The 16,352-nt window shown below is 33.1% G+C and overlaps 1 protein-coding gene across 1 annotated transcript in view; it reads left to right on the top strand.

Moving 5' to 3' along the window:
- LOC128185225 (uncharacterized) overlaps positions 1 to 16,352 on the top strand; it is a 160,679-nt gene that overhangs the window by 61,277 nt on the left and 83,050 nt on the right. The gene's annotated exons all lie outside the window — the stretch shown is intronic.

Here is a 16,352-nt window from a genome sequence, read left to right as displayed (position 1 = left end):
TTAATTTCATGCTAGGCTTGCACCATTAAGAATTATTTTAACATGTAATTTCTGAATCAAAAGTGCTTGGGAACATGTGACATCGAGGAAATTCTGATTACTCTCAATTTTACATCGGGGTAGAAAACTTAATGAATAAAATTCAAATAATTTGTTATCATGCATAATTAATTATTTAAGAGCATTCTATATACCAGAAAAAGAATTAAAATAAATTGTCCAGGTGAAAAGAGGGAATGTTCAGACAAATAGCCATTTCCTCTTACTACTTCCTGTCAAAATGGCCGCCACATTGAAACCATCGTAATGAACGGTGATGAAGGGAAACATTTTCTTTTGAGCATATACAAACAAAATAACGGCTAAAATGCTATTTCATTGCTAATGCAAGGTAAATTATTTCATTTCAAACTATTGACAAACAGATTATATCTTTTTGTTGATAAATTATGTATTGAAACAAGTTGTATTTTATTCTTTACCAAAATTAAAGAGCACAAAAACGCTAAATTGGTTAATATAATAATCGGTTAATCTGATAATTTTTCTCTGACAAATTGACTATCAGATTAAGCGGAACCCTCTGTAGTTTTAAATTATCTGAATTTTAAAACTTTAATGTAACATACATGTGGAGGAGGGACAACTTTTTTAACGATAAAAAAAATTCCACCATATTGCTCAATATACTGACTTTTTTTTTCAAAAGAGAGAAGATAACTGGTCTGGACTTTAAAATGTCTTTGAAGTTTTACTTCACAGGAAGATCACCGAGTCAGTATCTGTGTATAGTATACATACTTTCAGTAGATCAAAAGGTGTGAATGTCCCAATATTCAATCTTGTAAATTGTCAGTCTGACACCTTGTTCAAGATATTATGTAATTCCCTTATAAGGGTATTTGTGGTCTTTAGATGATTAAATCCATTTGAAATATATTTTTTTATAAACATAACATGTATGAATAAACGAAATACTCTTTATATTAATCATTTTAGATGCGTTTTTTTATTAATTAAATCAAGTCGGAAATTAAACATGTTAAACATTTATAAATCCTCACCCCCCCCCCCCCCACCCCACCACCAGTCGCTGATATCAAAATAAGTATTGTGTTAAATTAAAAATGAAATATGGTGATAACGAACAGTGTTCAAATAATATTTCACCCTATTACGGTACTTTTATTTATATACTTTTGAATTTGAACACTGTTCATTATCAGCACATGTATACGTAATACATCTACATGTATCTTCTCTTGCACAGCTAAGAATGTTCCCATGATATACATGTAGTGACATAGTTTTAATAAGAAAAAATACACCCCCTCCTTCACTCCATCCCTCCTCCCCCCCCCTCTCTCTCTCTCTCTCATGTTGCAACTATTCTCCTCCAAAGTCAGGAAGGCATACATAAGCCCCCCCCCCCTCCCCCGCGCAATATTTTTGCTGCATCACAATTTAATTTTAGCATCTCTTCAATTATAAGCGACACCTTAATTAATAGGCAAACATGTTTATTTTCTCTTTCCGTAATAAGTGAATTGTGTAAGGGTCGGATAAATGAGGAAAATAGTTTTATTATTCAGTAATTGAAAATACGCAATTTATTTTTGAATCATGTTGAATGTATATGACCTAATAAATTTCACAACGATGAATGCGCATGCAGCCCAAAACATGCATACAAAATTTTCTTTTTTAAAACAAACTTATGAGCTATTAAAGCTGTATTTACTGATCATACACTCAATTGGAACTTGTTGCACAAAAACGTCACTCCATGGAAAACGAAGTCCATTAGTTGTCATCGTATAATGGCTGCCTTTACATTCAAGTGAATATTTTTACTGATCGTATGGTTTTCTTATACAATTATATTTGTTAAAATTAAAGTCTTAAACAATGTCAAGTGCTAAACACAATGAACTGAGTTAAATCTTTAAAGAAGAATTAGTTTACTGAATTTTTTTAATTGTGCTTTACACACGTGCTTGGACGACATTTCCGTATAAAATCGCGTCGTATGGTCATTAAAACAAAAAAATATTCAAACTATGACAAATTCTGACTAATTATTTATTACTTGTGTAATATTTGCTTCATGTGTATAGTGATTAGCAGCGTTCACGATCGCAGGTAGACTTCCAGCCCCGGAGGCTTTCACACCTCTAGAAATTAAGCCCCGCCCTCACCTGAGATTTACCACCTGGTAAAAAAGTTCGGCCTTTAATACGATCTTTTTTTTTTTCTTTTTTTTTTCTTCATTGACTGAAACCAGTATATTGTATCATAGCAAACATTTCAAATCTTCTATAAAATCTCTCTCTCTCTCTCTCTCTCTCTCTCTCTCTCTCTCTCCCCATGCTAACGTACGAATATTTCAGTATTTAAATAAAGTACTACCGGTAACATGTAGTAATGTTGACAGCGGCAAAATCTACATATTGGCATTAAAAAAATTAAAGTATGTATTTATCTTTAGTTTCAGGACAATGTTCATGGATTCAAATGATTTGAAGTTCGTTATTCAATGATAGTCTTAACAATTCTTAATGATTGAAAGTCAACGCTAAAAAGTAATATTTTATATCGACAGTGTACTGTTTCCTTCTTTGTGTATGTCTACAGAAAAAAATCTTTTGTCTGTCTGGGAACGACGAAAAACCCGGAACTAACAGAAGGCTCACTCAGACTATACACACGGCCGGGTGACTGTGTCAAGGTGTGAAAACTGACCACCTGTGTATATGTGTTGGGGCCTAGGAATAAATAGATGTAAACGTCGGGGAAATACACTGTTAAAACAAAAAATCTGAATTTTCACTTTTGATTAAAAAAAATCATTATGTTTGCTGGGTGCATTAGGATCATAATCATTTAAAATCTGTCTTAAAAGACTATTATAATTTACTTACATGTAGGACTAGTTTCATGTAATGTTTGCACAAAAGTGGGATTTATTATAATTATCTATTTACCCGGTAATAGTGATTACACATCGAGGTCAAAATTTAATAAAAATGCATCAATTTTTATAACCGATTGCATAACATGAATCGTTTCGACATAACACAGTATTGCAAGAGGTATCAAGTGGATTCGGAAAGAAACAGGGGGAGGGGGGGGTGATATTATCCATATAATTACATTTCATTTTTCGACTTAAAGTTTGCAGATATTTTTCTAAAACCACGGAGTTGGTTGGCAAAAATAAACGTAAGACATAAAGAAAAATAATCGATATGTAAAAGAAGCAGTTTAATAGACAATAGATATCTTATTATTCTAATCGATTTCTGATAAATGGATCTCTCTCTCTCACTCTCTCTCTCTCTCTCTCTCATGAATTTTCTAGTGCTAAAACTTGAGGCTCCGAGTCAGAAAGGTATAAGCACGTTAAAATCCCTTACGGCATCACAACCGCCACTTCCAACATAGATTTTACTGTGAACTTTTCTGCGCTTGCAAATGACACCAATACAATATTGTCAGAAAGTGATATACCTGTATTATCTCTCTCTCTCTCTCATTATACAAAAAACGTGTGTGGCGTAGGGCATTCTATATACATGTATCTTATTTCTTAAACATTTAAAAGTAAATCATATATTAAGAAAACTGTACAGCTACGCATATTACAACATGTTACAACCTTCCTTGATTTAAATCCTTCCTTTTATTTCTTGCTGAAATTAATGATACAGTTAACTAACGCTTAATATGTCACTGATTATGTTGAAAATTTATAATGTATTCTGCAGTAAGTGTTATTTTGTAAAATTAAAACCCGACATTTGCAATGTATATTTAAATATTTTAATCAAAAGAAATCAATTAACAAATGAGCTATTAACTCGCACAAAATGTACCTGTGTAGTCAAGCGGGCCGTCATGATATTTGGACATGTGTACAATAAAAAAACAAGCATGGATATTTTTTGTGGATTCTGTGTTTAATTGACTGTTTTTAGTGGCTAAAACACAGCTTATGAGACACAGAGAATTAACAACTCGATCATTTAAACGAGGGCTTGTGTCAAATATCATCAATAAGAAATGATTATGTAACCTTGCTGGTGGGGGGGGGGGGGGTATTTTCGAATGACTGGCAGAATGAACATAATGACATGTAAATTTTTAAAAATCAGATTCAACATGTAAAATTCAATATTTTCACCTTATAGCTAGGGAATTATCATAATTTTATGATCGTAACATTCAATAACAATAGACATTTATTAGTAAAGAAAACGTATTTAATAGATTTAACGACCTGTTACATTCTTCTGCCAAGTTATCTGTATAGTTACATAATGATAATGCTATATACAGCATAATAAAAATAAATATCTAAGAAAAAAAATATACTAAAGACTTAAAAATCTGATTTTTTTTTCAAATTAATGGTACAGTGCCGTACAGTGGGGTACAGTGATGGTCAGTGCCCGGTACAGTGGCGTACAGTGGGGTACAGTGCTGGTCAGTGCCCTGTACAGTGGGGTACAGTGGAAGTCAGTAGGACTGTACAGTGGTGTACAGTGGGATACAGTGCTGTTCAGTAGAAATGTACAGTGGGGTACAGTTGAAGTCAGTGAAATGTACAGTGAGGTACAGTCAATGTACAGTGGATGTCAGACAATGTCAGTCAATATTTGGGAATATCAGTGGATTTTGAATTCAGTAGTGAATTGTGGCCCAACCCTACCCCCGAGGACCATGGTTTGAACAAACTTGAATCTACACTACCTGATGATGCCTCCACTCAAAGTTGAGCTTTCCTGGCCTAATAGTTTTTGAGAAGAAAATTTTTAAAGATTTTCTCTATATATTCCTATGTAAAACTTGATCCCCCAATTGTGGCACAACCCTACCCCCGGGGACCATGATTTGAATAAATTTGAATCAACACTTCCTGAGGATGCTCTCATTTTAATTTGAGCTCTTCTGGCCTAATAGTTTTTAAAAGAAATTTTTAAAAAGATTTTCTCTATATATTCCTATGTAAAACTTGATCCCCCAATTGTGGCCCCACCCTACCCCTGGGGCCATGATTTGAACAAACTTGAATCTACACTAAATGAGGATGCTTCCACTCAAATTTGAGCTTTACCGGCCTAATAGTTTTTGAGAAGAAGATTTTTGAAAAATACCAACAAATTTTCAATAATTCTCAATTATCTCCCCTTTAAAAAGGGCGTGGCCCTTCATTTGAACAAACTTGAATCCCCTTTACCTAGTGGTGCTTTGTGCCAAATTTGGTTGAAATCTGCCAAGTGGTTCTTGAGAAGAAGATGAAAATGTGAAAAGTTTACAACGACGACGACGACAACGACGACAAACAACGGACAAATTGTGATCAGAAAAGCTCACTTGAGCCTTTGGCTCAGGTGAGCTTAATATACTGATCATTTCTATGAATTGCGGAAAGTAAGTTCTTTGGAATCCCGATTCTAGATATTTTTTACAAGTTATTATTTTAATTATTTAAACCACTGTTAACGGAAAACAAGAGGTCTTAGAAGTAATTAACGCACAGGGATTTGCCTACAATGTACACAGTCATGCAATTAATTATTATGGGAATCTTTCCGTATGGTACTTAATTCAAATAGATCATGATAATCTATACACTGTACGCCCTAATACGTGTAAGGAGCGCCGGTAATATATACGAATATTGAGTCAAAAATTTAAATCATTTTTATTTCTTGTTCTTTTCAATACAATGTTAAATTACTTTGAAAAAAAAATCCGAAATAGTAATTACAACTTTCTTTTTTTTTTTTAAATCAGTTGAATTTTTCTGAGCTACATGAATAATTATTGGATGTTTGTATAACATTGTTTTCAAACGAGTGTGACTAATTTAATTTTAAATATTTTTCAATATTATCAATATAAATAATATCAGATTTATTTACTATTTGTATTTTTACATCGTATTCTCTGAAACCAAAAAAAAATAATAATGTAAAAAGAAAAATCAAATCCCGCCGAATACTGAAAAACCGATTTCAGTTTTTATCATACGGATTTTATTTTTGGTATTGACTATTGAGTTACGGTAACCTTTTTTCTGGATGATTTTTTTTATGTAGTAAAAGCACCATTCCAACTGTTACTCAATTACATAACAAATGATGACCCGGGGCTATATATGTTCTGAGCTGTGTGCGCTGAAGCGACACACGATTCTCGGTCGCACGTGGCGATTGAATTAACACAGACTGACCGAATAAACAAACGGGTGGGAAAGTGAAACAAAATGTTACACATAAGAAGAAGCCAATTAAAAAAAAAATACAGCTCGAGCTCCTGTCAGCGGGGCGGGAGTGGGGGGGGGGCAGCAATGAGTTCGCTTCCACAATGAAACGAACATGTAGAAAAACTACAGAAGTGATTAATATGTGACCGATAGAATCTAATCTAAAGTTGTTTAAAACTCATGTGAATATTCTTTTAAATAATCATCGAATGCCTCAACTCAGGACATTCTTTTATCGTGCTTGCACCTACTGCAAACATGGAACTTTGATTACAATTTGATTTGATTTTTAAACTACCTTGTACGCTATCGTATACATCAATGCTTAATCAACTATACAAGTAAAATAAATTTATCTTTTCATCTAAAACCAATATAATAGTTGAAAACATAATAAAATATAGTTGTGTCCGTGCAAAATATGAAACATGAGCGCGTGATAAGGTACATGTAGAAGATCACGAACCGACCGCGGATCACTTGTCCACTCGCGCCGGATCTCCTCAGCCATGTGCGATGGGTGATCATCATTTAAATGTTTAATATTTAGGAGTTGTTGTTGTTGTTGATTTAAAACATTATTTGTACAGTTTATAAAATATTTTACATAAACAATCCAACCATTAATTTATGTCTGACGATGTTTCCGATTTGGAGTAATATCGTTCATTAATATTCATTTACACTCAAATTTAATTAAATAAATACAGAATGGACACACTTTTATAACATAAAATTAAAACAGTTTTTGTATTTACGGCAATATTAACTCAAACACGTTCATATGCATGTAAGTGTGCGTCTCGGTGTGCGAATCTTGTGTATTAAATAACCGCTAAGTAGTGCAGCCGTGGCTGATCTCCTCGGCCGTGGGCGAACGATAGATTACGTAAAGGTACAACGCACAGACCCACACAGCTCAGAACCCAGGAAGCTTTGAAAAGATTGCCGTATAATGACCTTACTCTATCAAATAGAAGTTATTTATTTTAAACTTAAAACCCATAATTGATCTATGTCTATTATTGCTTTAGATTGAGAATGACATTCAATTTGCTTTTATTAATTAACTGAACGATTTCTTAATTGACACCCAATCGTTTAATCCATAAAAAAATATGTGTAATCAAAACGAAAACAATTCTTGAGTTTGCGGATAAATAAACTCATATATGAGAGACGCAACTCTCGTGTATTAGATAACCGCTGACCGCTAGGTAGTCCAGCTGCGACTATGGTGACCGATTTTCTCGGCCGCGGACGAGGGAGAGCTTACGTAATGGTACACACACACAGCTCTGATTCAAGGTAGATTTTAAATGCATGGAGTTAATAACTAAAATGTAATGCATAGATTTTTTTAATTCCATATTTTGTGGTTTACTAGAAAAGAAAAACAATGATTTGTTTTCCAAATCCCGTTTTTAAGGATTGTGCATTATAAGAACTTAACAGCAATGACTTAAACTCCTAAAAAAAGCATGTATTCTAAAAAAAATTTCTTATATATGAAATGATGCCGTTTGTATAAACCAGCATACTTTCTGTGGTAACTTTATGCCAGTTAACGTTGTACGCGCAAAGAGTTTCGTTAACTTGTCAAATGAAAACATTTACATGTTAACATGTAAAGCTTTTTACACTCATATTACACAAATCTCATACAAAATAACATTGTAACGACCTTTATGAGATCCCAACAAACAACTTTTCCAGCGACAGCCATATCGAAATCCTAACCGGTTTTGAGTTATTAAGCAAACACTTTTAGGGGCCAGTGGCCCTTAATTTAAGGGGCCAGCCCTTTTTTATTGGTGTCAAATGAAAGCCCTTGATATTTTGCACAACTTTAATTATACATGTCTTAACAAAATATTTTTCGTTTAAAAGATATAAAGGAAAACATGTCTAAATTTTTGCACTTTTTTTAATCCTGTTTTTTGACCCCCTACCCTCTCCTAAATAAAAAAACGTAATCTAAAAACAAAAACAGATGTGCACAACTACAATGTGTCTGTTATTCAAATTCGTTGGATTCACATTCCCTGCTATCATAGTCTCGGAGCCTTTGTCTGGAAACAAAAGGCCCTAAAAAAAATTAAAAGGGGAATAATTCTTTAACGGAAAGGGAATTCTACATTTTATGAATTGCTTAAGATAGTGTTTTGTAAAGTACATTAGCCCTGAAATTTGAGCAAAAACCGTTCAGAAATGAGCAAGATATGAAGCCTCAAAGTTCGCGTCTAGGAAACAAAAAAAATGAAAAATTAGAAAAATCTTAACCCGCACAATAATAGAAAGGTCTTCTGTTGGAAACGGAAGACCTTAAATACACATGGTATGAATTCAAGAAAGATCTTTTGTGAAGACTTTACTTTAAAGTTTTTCTTACAATATCTTTTTACTGTATAAATATATATTCTGCAGCCAATAATGCAGGTGTAAAGAAGAATAATGACCCCCGTAGAATTATGACTCCCCCCCCCCCCCCCCCCCCCCCCCCCTTTTGATGTAGAATAATTGGATTTTTCTGAAGAAGAAAAAAAAAACAGGGGTTATTTTTCTTGATGTTAAACATGAAGAGAAATGACCCCCACTGTAAACAAGAATAGAAATGGGTTACACCATAACCAAGATATCTGACTTTGAATTACTTAAACAATAAAATGCTTTCATTGGTGATTGATTAGGGATATGAAGGTAGCGACATTGCAGGAAAAATACATAACCCGCTAACGCAGGTTATGTTAATTTTTCCTGCAATGATTGCTACCTTCATAACCCGCATGAATCATCAAAGAAAGCATTTTATTGTTTATATTAACATTTTTCTTTAACTAATTAATAAACTGATTATGAAAAGTTAGGAAAATTCACTAAACTACTGTTAATGTACAAAAGTACGTTAGCTAAAAGAAACAGCCGAATCGTCTCCTGTGAGACTTTGAGTCTGGCATCGTCATGATTATTTCATGCAGTCGCGGATTTTACTAAGGTCGCTGTAGGATCAGACCAATCGATAAACAGGGCGTGTCAATTTCAGTCCTGTCACTTTCAGCCGCTGTAGATTTCGACCAATCCATAAATAGGGCGTGTAGATTTCATTCTGGCTGTTTCTATAGAGCTATGAATTAACTTTAAGTTTCCGTAAGAAATAGAGGGAATTATGCTTGGTAGATGTAAATATTTGAATTTTCACTCTGTTCAGCTGATATTGAAGTCATAAACACCAAATTTTTAAAGAAATCGATCTATATAGTTTTTCATATCTGTAGCAAACACACACGAACACACTTTGATTTCCACAAATTGATTGTTAACAGTTATGTCTCTTCTCCCGTCAACATATGGCGGCAATTGATGCTGCACTTGTGTATTAAACGGCTGAACTGTACTTGGCTTTACATAAGTAAGTCTATACAAAATTTTATATACCTTTATTATTAAAATCGATTTTTAGTCAACAAAATTTATGCAAAGCTTGCTAAACTTTTATAAGTTTTTTAATCGCGAATTTACAATTGCATCGGCAAATTTGCCAATCTAAATGTGTCCATTTAATAGGTCATTTGAACTTTGCCATTTTTTTTAATCTTTTCACAACAATATTGTGCTGAATGGTCGGCCGTTATCTCCCTTTTCTTAAAAGTGTACATCAAACGAATTACAGGACAGTGCAGGAGATCTATAGGGCTATTATTTTCAGGTATCACACTGGTAATTGTTTTCACTATATAGCACTTTAGAGGGAAAAAAATTCTTAAAAATCAGTTTGTATTTCTCATGACAAAATAATTGGAGGAAATGTTATTTGTTACCCATCTCATCAGCAACACCACAAAAAGGGCAAGGAATAAGGCATTTTCTCAAATTATCTAGCTCCAAACAGGTCTACCCTCAAAACCACGTGTTTTCTGTTTGTATGTAAACAGACTGCACACTCCTCAGGAAGCTGCTGCATGTGCCCTGATAGGAGTAATCCCTGTGAAAATAGATCTCACCTAACAAAATACATGAAATATCCTTCTTAGTGGTATAAAAAATTTTAAAACTGAGTAAAGGAAAATGAAAAAATGAAGTCAAGGAAAATATTAATAATTCTGAAGTATATATGGAACTACAAGTCAAGGAAAATATTATTAATTCTGAAGTATATATGGAACTACAATTGACTAAGTTCATTTTGATTGGTCGATTGCCGGTGTGATATGTTTATTGTGATTGGTCGATAACCGGTGTGATACCTTGAGGTCTTAAATTTGGGCTGAATGGATACCACCAGGTGGTTTCGAGGGGTTTATATCTCCCTTGGTTTTGATCACAAGACGCATTTATATTTCTCATCCAGGCGATCTTTACTGCCTCCGAAGTTGTCACAATGCTCCTACAAATTATTGATGATCATCTTGATATTAATGAAAGTATGCCGATGATCAAGTATTATATATCTTCTGATCGAGTACTCTCAGTACTTTCATGATTTTCCTTATTGGCCGTTAGCTTCTACTGGCTTCATGGCTGCTGTTAGTGGCTGCTAACTTCAGCATGGTTATAATGCCTAACAATGGAGTAAACTTTTCATAATTTTGGTTTCATCATTTATTTTGGGTGATGCACTTTATTATCAAATAAATTGTAGTAGGGGAAAATCGTCAATGCAAGTATAATTCATGAACAATATCGAGTCTATTCTTTCATCGGCCATGAATCAATTTTGTTTTTTAGTGTCTTGTATCTCGAAATAATTCTAATGTGTTGTCTCTCGTAATAATGAGATACATGTAAATGTAACTCGTTAAGATTACAACCTCACTGGTACCCGATACAATACGTCAGTGTCTTGTTATAAGAAGGATTTTTTTTCTAAGATATACCACCTTCTCTCCGGTACTTTCTGTAAACTGCAGTAAAGATAACAATATTGCAAAGACTATTTCACAAATAATAAAAAGATTATACTGAAAAACTTAAATCTGTAAGGGGTCATTATTCTGCAGGGGTCTTGAGGCATGTAGAGTGTGCTCCTTTTATCAAAATGACACTTAATATTCGCTATCAACAAATTATTTATGCTTAAAGCGAATTATGAGAGAGAGAGAGAGAGAGAGAGAGAGAGAGAGAGAGAGAGAGAGAGAGAGAGAGAAATCAGCTTTGAAAACCAATGTAAAATAAAACATAGCATTCGCCTTGTTTACAAGTAAAGAATTGTGAGCTTTGTAATTCGCTTATAACTCTACAACTGACACTCAGATTTTAGTTTATCACTAGCAATCTTTTCTAAAGCATTGTAATCAATAATTTTTTTTACAAATGTTTAAAGGTGAATGTCAGTAACCAGTATTTGCATGCTACAATATTATTAGATAAATGTTTTATGATGACTGTCAAGATCCAGTGCTTTCTGGTCGCAATATAATTAAAAATGTATACAAATGAATATCTAACTAATACAAAAATTTTAATTTTTAGATAATTTTTTTTAGCCATGAGTTGACCTTATTGAATGCCAACTAACTTTGTCAGACTAATATAATTTAAACATTTATTATAAGTCTGTTGTTATAATTTATTTCAAATTAAAGGGCTTAGGGAAAATATTTTTGCTTCTGAATATGACACTCATTTCTACTGTAATTTTGGAAATCAAAGCAAATTTGTTATTTCATAGCATAGATTTTTCCCAGCATTTTTAGATTAAGAGGTTTAAAACATACATATTGGGTTTGAATTTATCACTGATGCTATCATTTAAGGGGTATAAAATAATTACGTCTCTAATCATTCTTTTAGGGATAAAAAATGGAATTTTTTGAAAACCTAGGTCCATTAGGTAAAAAAGAATGCTTTAACCTATCTCTACGTAAAGATGTTCTACTGCTTAAATTATTGTTTTAGGGAATTACTGTGCAAATATTTTTCAATATTAATATTTTGATCAGACTAACGCATTTTAATTACATTCATGTATCATTGTTTTAATAGAATGTAATGTTGAATATCTCTTTACTAAAGATTTTAGTTTAAGGAGGCCGACTTTAGTTTGCATTGCGCATGTTTGCGCATTCTAATATAATACAGTTGATTTATACTTCTTGTGAATTTTTTTCGATATCATTTATAAAATCGAACACAATAAACAAAATACGGATAAAAATATTTAGATTTTTAAAGGATTTTTTTATTTTTAAGACGATTTTTACGTTGTGCGGTAGGGGGGCATTGCCATTGCGCTTTTATGACATTATGATAAAATGAAGCTTTGTAGGAGTACGTTATAAGAAATAACATAAAAGAAAAAGTAAAAATTGTACGCTGTTGAAATTTTATATACAGTCCTCGAGGACATTTTCCTAATTTTTGGAATGAATCCATTATACCAATCATCATATGTGATGATCCAAATATAGAGCAAAATTTGGTGCATTTTAATATTTGGAGATGGTCCCCACTAAAAACCAGACGGTAGAATTTTGTGTTTTTACAGATAAGGTAAGAAATGATATTACTAATCACATATAACAATTTGAGAAAAAAAGCTGTTGTAGTATTTTTTTAAACAGCTTTGATGTGTGGAAAATGACGGTTTCCTATATATTCCTATAGTAAATGTACCTCTATTTTGAGATGGTCCCTAAAAAGAACCAGACGGTCGATTTTCATGAACCTTCACAAATAAACTAGAGTTGGTTTAAATTACATATGGTTTAAAAATAAAGAGTTATGCTATTGTAGTTTTTCCGCAAAAAAACCCAAATCGGCCTCCTTAAATCAAAAGAGGACGCATATACACGAAGATGTAGTCATGTATAGTATCATCATAATGCATTATACTAAGGTGAGGATAAGTTTTATAAATGATTAAAAAAATGCGATTTTCATTGAGTTCTATAGGTGTTGATTACGTTTACTTATATTACATTATAACCACCATAGACATTAAAGATATTCACAACAAGTCAGACGTCCATTGCAAATTCGTATTCTACATTTAGATATATTATTATATCATTAAGAGTGCGATTGCAACGCTTAATGATAAAAATGTTTTTATCAATAGAGGTTGACCTTGTACTTTTTTGCTTGTTTCATTAAGCGTTAGGAGCAGGGTTGGTAATTCACCCAAATAGCAGCCAGCCACAGGGCTGGCACCTTTAAAAAGTTACCAGCCCTGCCCAAAATCTGCCAGTCCTGATAAAAATGTTCATTATTATGAATGAACTATACATAAAGCTTAATATTTACATCTGTAACACAGGCCCCTCAAAATCTTTAACTTTTACAAATATTTTGAAACCATATTTAAACATAACCCAAAGAATGCTTATTATTATGAACTTTCTAAACAATTTCAAAGATTGACAATATGATATCAAATATTGAAAGGGATTGAATTAAAACAACTGTAAATAAATGTGATAAAAATTTATTTATTCAGTGAGAATCACTCCTTTTAACTGCTAATTGTGGTTTGGTCTCACAATACTATTTTTCTGTAGGTTCAAAATATGGTCAAAGCAAAATAATTCCAGATTTCTCGTTTGTTTTGAGGGGTTTTCCGCCAGTGACAGGCCTCTATTTTCAATGAGATAAAAACGGTTAAAACGCATAATTTTTCCGCTTTGTAAAAATACGAGGTAACTTGATTTTCTTACGCCAATTACTTGCACAGGGGATGAAAATGCTTGTACTTGATTTTCAAGCACGAGTAACTTCGATGTCTCCGAGTAAACTCTTGTGTCTTTGTGTTTATTTGCTAATAAATCGTTTATGAATTATTGTTTTAAAAGTTGTAAAGGGAGATTTCGCCAGAAGATTGTTTAAAATCAACTACCCACATCTAAATATGCGTAATTTTGGTCAGAATATATCGTAAAAAATAATAGTGGTGTACAACCTATCCACACTCGACTATTGTTTACAATAGAGCTTCCCATGTGTTTCATAACTTATCAGTCATTCAAATTCTACTTTCCATCCCGGAACTGTACATTTGTTTTGGTTGTTTACTTTTTTTCCCTTAGTGTCATTATCAAGGAACGCTTTTTGGGAATCGACAAACTCAAAAACTTGCGCATCATCTAACATGTTGCTTCTATTGCAATAGTGCCGAACAAAATTGTATTGCGAACACTGGTTGGCTATAACAATCATTCAGACCAATGAGCGAATAGATTAAAACTTGTAGAGCTTACCTAATTCTCAACGAAACCTAACAACCGGCACTGTCTGTACTTTTTATGTTGTGAATGAGGTAAATAACTTAAAAATAGAAATTGTCGGTTTTAAACTAGGAAATGGTTATTAAAAGTAGCCGACCGCCGGGCTGTCTTTTGAAGTTTCGTCCTCGCCCGCCTAGGAAACAGAACGTCTCGGGCGGGCTCTTATTTCCAACCCTACCGTTAGGTCTGCTTTGCATTGGCGACACTTAAGGATAAAATTGTATCATTAGGCGGCAATATATCATTCGTGGTTGATGTTGTCAACTGTCAATGCAAGAATTTATAGCATTAGGGGTTGCAATTGCAACGCTTAATGATATTTGTATCATTAAGTGGCTTTTTATCATTAGAGGTTGATACAAGGCTCATACTGCACATAAACAGAGCTTCTGAGTAAAGGGTTTGTAATGACCATTTTCAAGGTCAAATGTGAAGATCATAGCAGAATTATATGAAAAATCCTTGTCTGGAGCATATCTTTTCATCCTTTGCTCCAGTCTGGCTCATGCTTAACTCACATGGTGCCTTTGATTAAAAGGTATGCAGTGACCAAAAATAATGTTTGTAGGTCAAGTGCCAAGGTCATATCGAATCACAATTTTTTTTCTTTTTTAAGAGCATATAAATACTCTCCACTTAGCACTATTTGGCTTATTCTTTACTTAAACAGAGCTTTTTGGTTAATGGCATGCAGTGACCTAGCTGCAGGTCTGTAGCTCCCGGTCTGAAAAAATTCAGATTGCGCTAGTTTTGGACTGATTAATCTCAAACAAATTCGTAGATCATTTCCCATTTGCTACATTGTAAATCTTGCTCATATGGAATAAAAATGCCAGTATGTAAGGGGTAATACGATTGAATTAGAATCAGAAGCTTGAAAATTTCTAAGTTATAGGTCAAGGTCAAAGCAAAATTCTAAATAGTAAGTAATTATTTTAAAATATATTTATATAATACAACCAGATGGATGTTTTTTGTCTTTATTTCATAAGGCCTATAAAAAAAATTGTGTGTTTAGGGTAACACTGATGGAAAAATTAGGTTACGTAGGTGGGGATTTTTTTTAATTTTATCATATTTTTTTCTGCATGAATCCTAAGAATGTTTGTTTGTGTCATATTTAAAAACAGATGAATTTTAATAGAAATACATGTAATATAAAATTCACAATCGGATAAAAACAGACATCTAAAAATGGTAGGATAAGGGCATTTTTGTAGGCTAGGGCGAGTTACCCTAAACACACATTTTTTTTTTTAGGCCTAACTAAATATATGTTTTATAAGTATTCTATTAACTCACAATGCAAATTGTTTGTTTGTCAATGACAAATTCTTAATATAATAAAAACATCAAAGACAAGTATGACTGAATTCATTTGTCCTAAAGGGGCCATTATCTGAGCCATGGTGTGGATGGAGCATGTGTTTAGGGAAAATTGATAATCTGTAAAATGGGCATTGGTTTGTTGGTTATTATACCCCCGCTCCGAAGGTGAGGGGGTATACTGTTTTACCCTTGTGTGTCTGTCTGTCCGTCCGTAACAAAAATTTCTGTCGAATTTATCTCAGCAACTATTTATCGCAGATGCATGAAATTATTACACAGTGTTTGTTAAGGCATGCCATATCGTGGGATGTATTTTTGTACCAATCGGATGTCAACTTCCTGTTAAATGACGACTTTGCTTATTTTTTAACCAAAATTTTCTAACAAATTTTCGTCAAAGATTTCTCAGCAACTATTTATCATAGATGCTTGAAAATTTTACACAATATTTGTATAGGCATGCCATATTGTGGGATATATTTTTGTACCAATCAGACGTCAACTTCCTGTTAAATGACGATTTTGTTTATTTT

Source organism: Crassostrea angulata, chromosome 5 (assembly GCF_025612915.1).
Source record: "Crassostrea angulata isolate pt1a10 chromosome 5, ASM2561291v2, whole genome shotgun sequence".
Classification (NCBI taxonomy): Eukaryota; Metazoa; Mollusca; class Bivalvia; order Ostreida; family Ostreidae; genus Magallana; species Magallana angulata.
The sequence above is the reverse complement of the archived record's forward strand: the minus strand, read 5'-3'. Positions and strand labels throughout refer to the sequence as shown.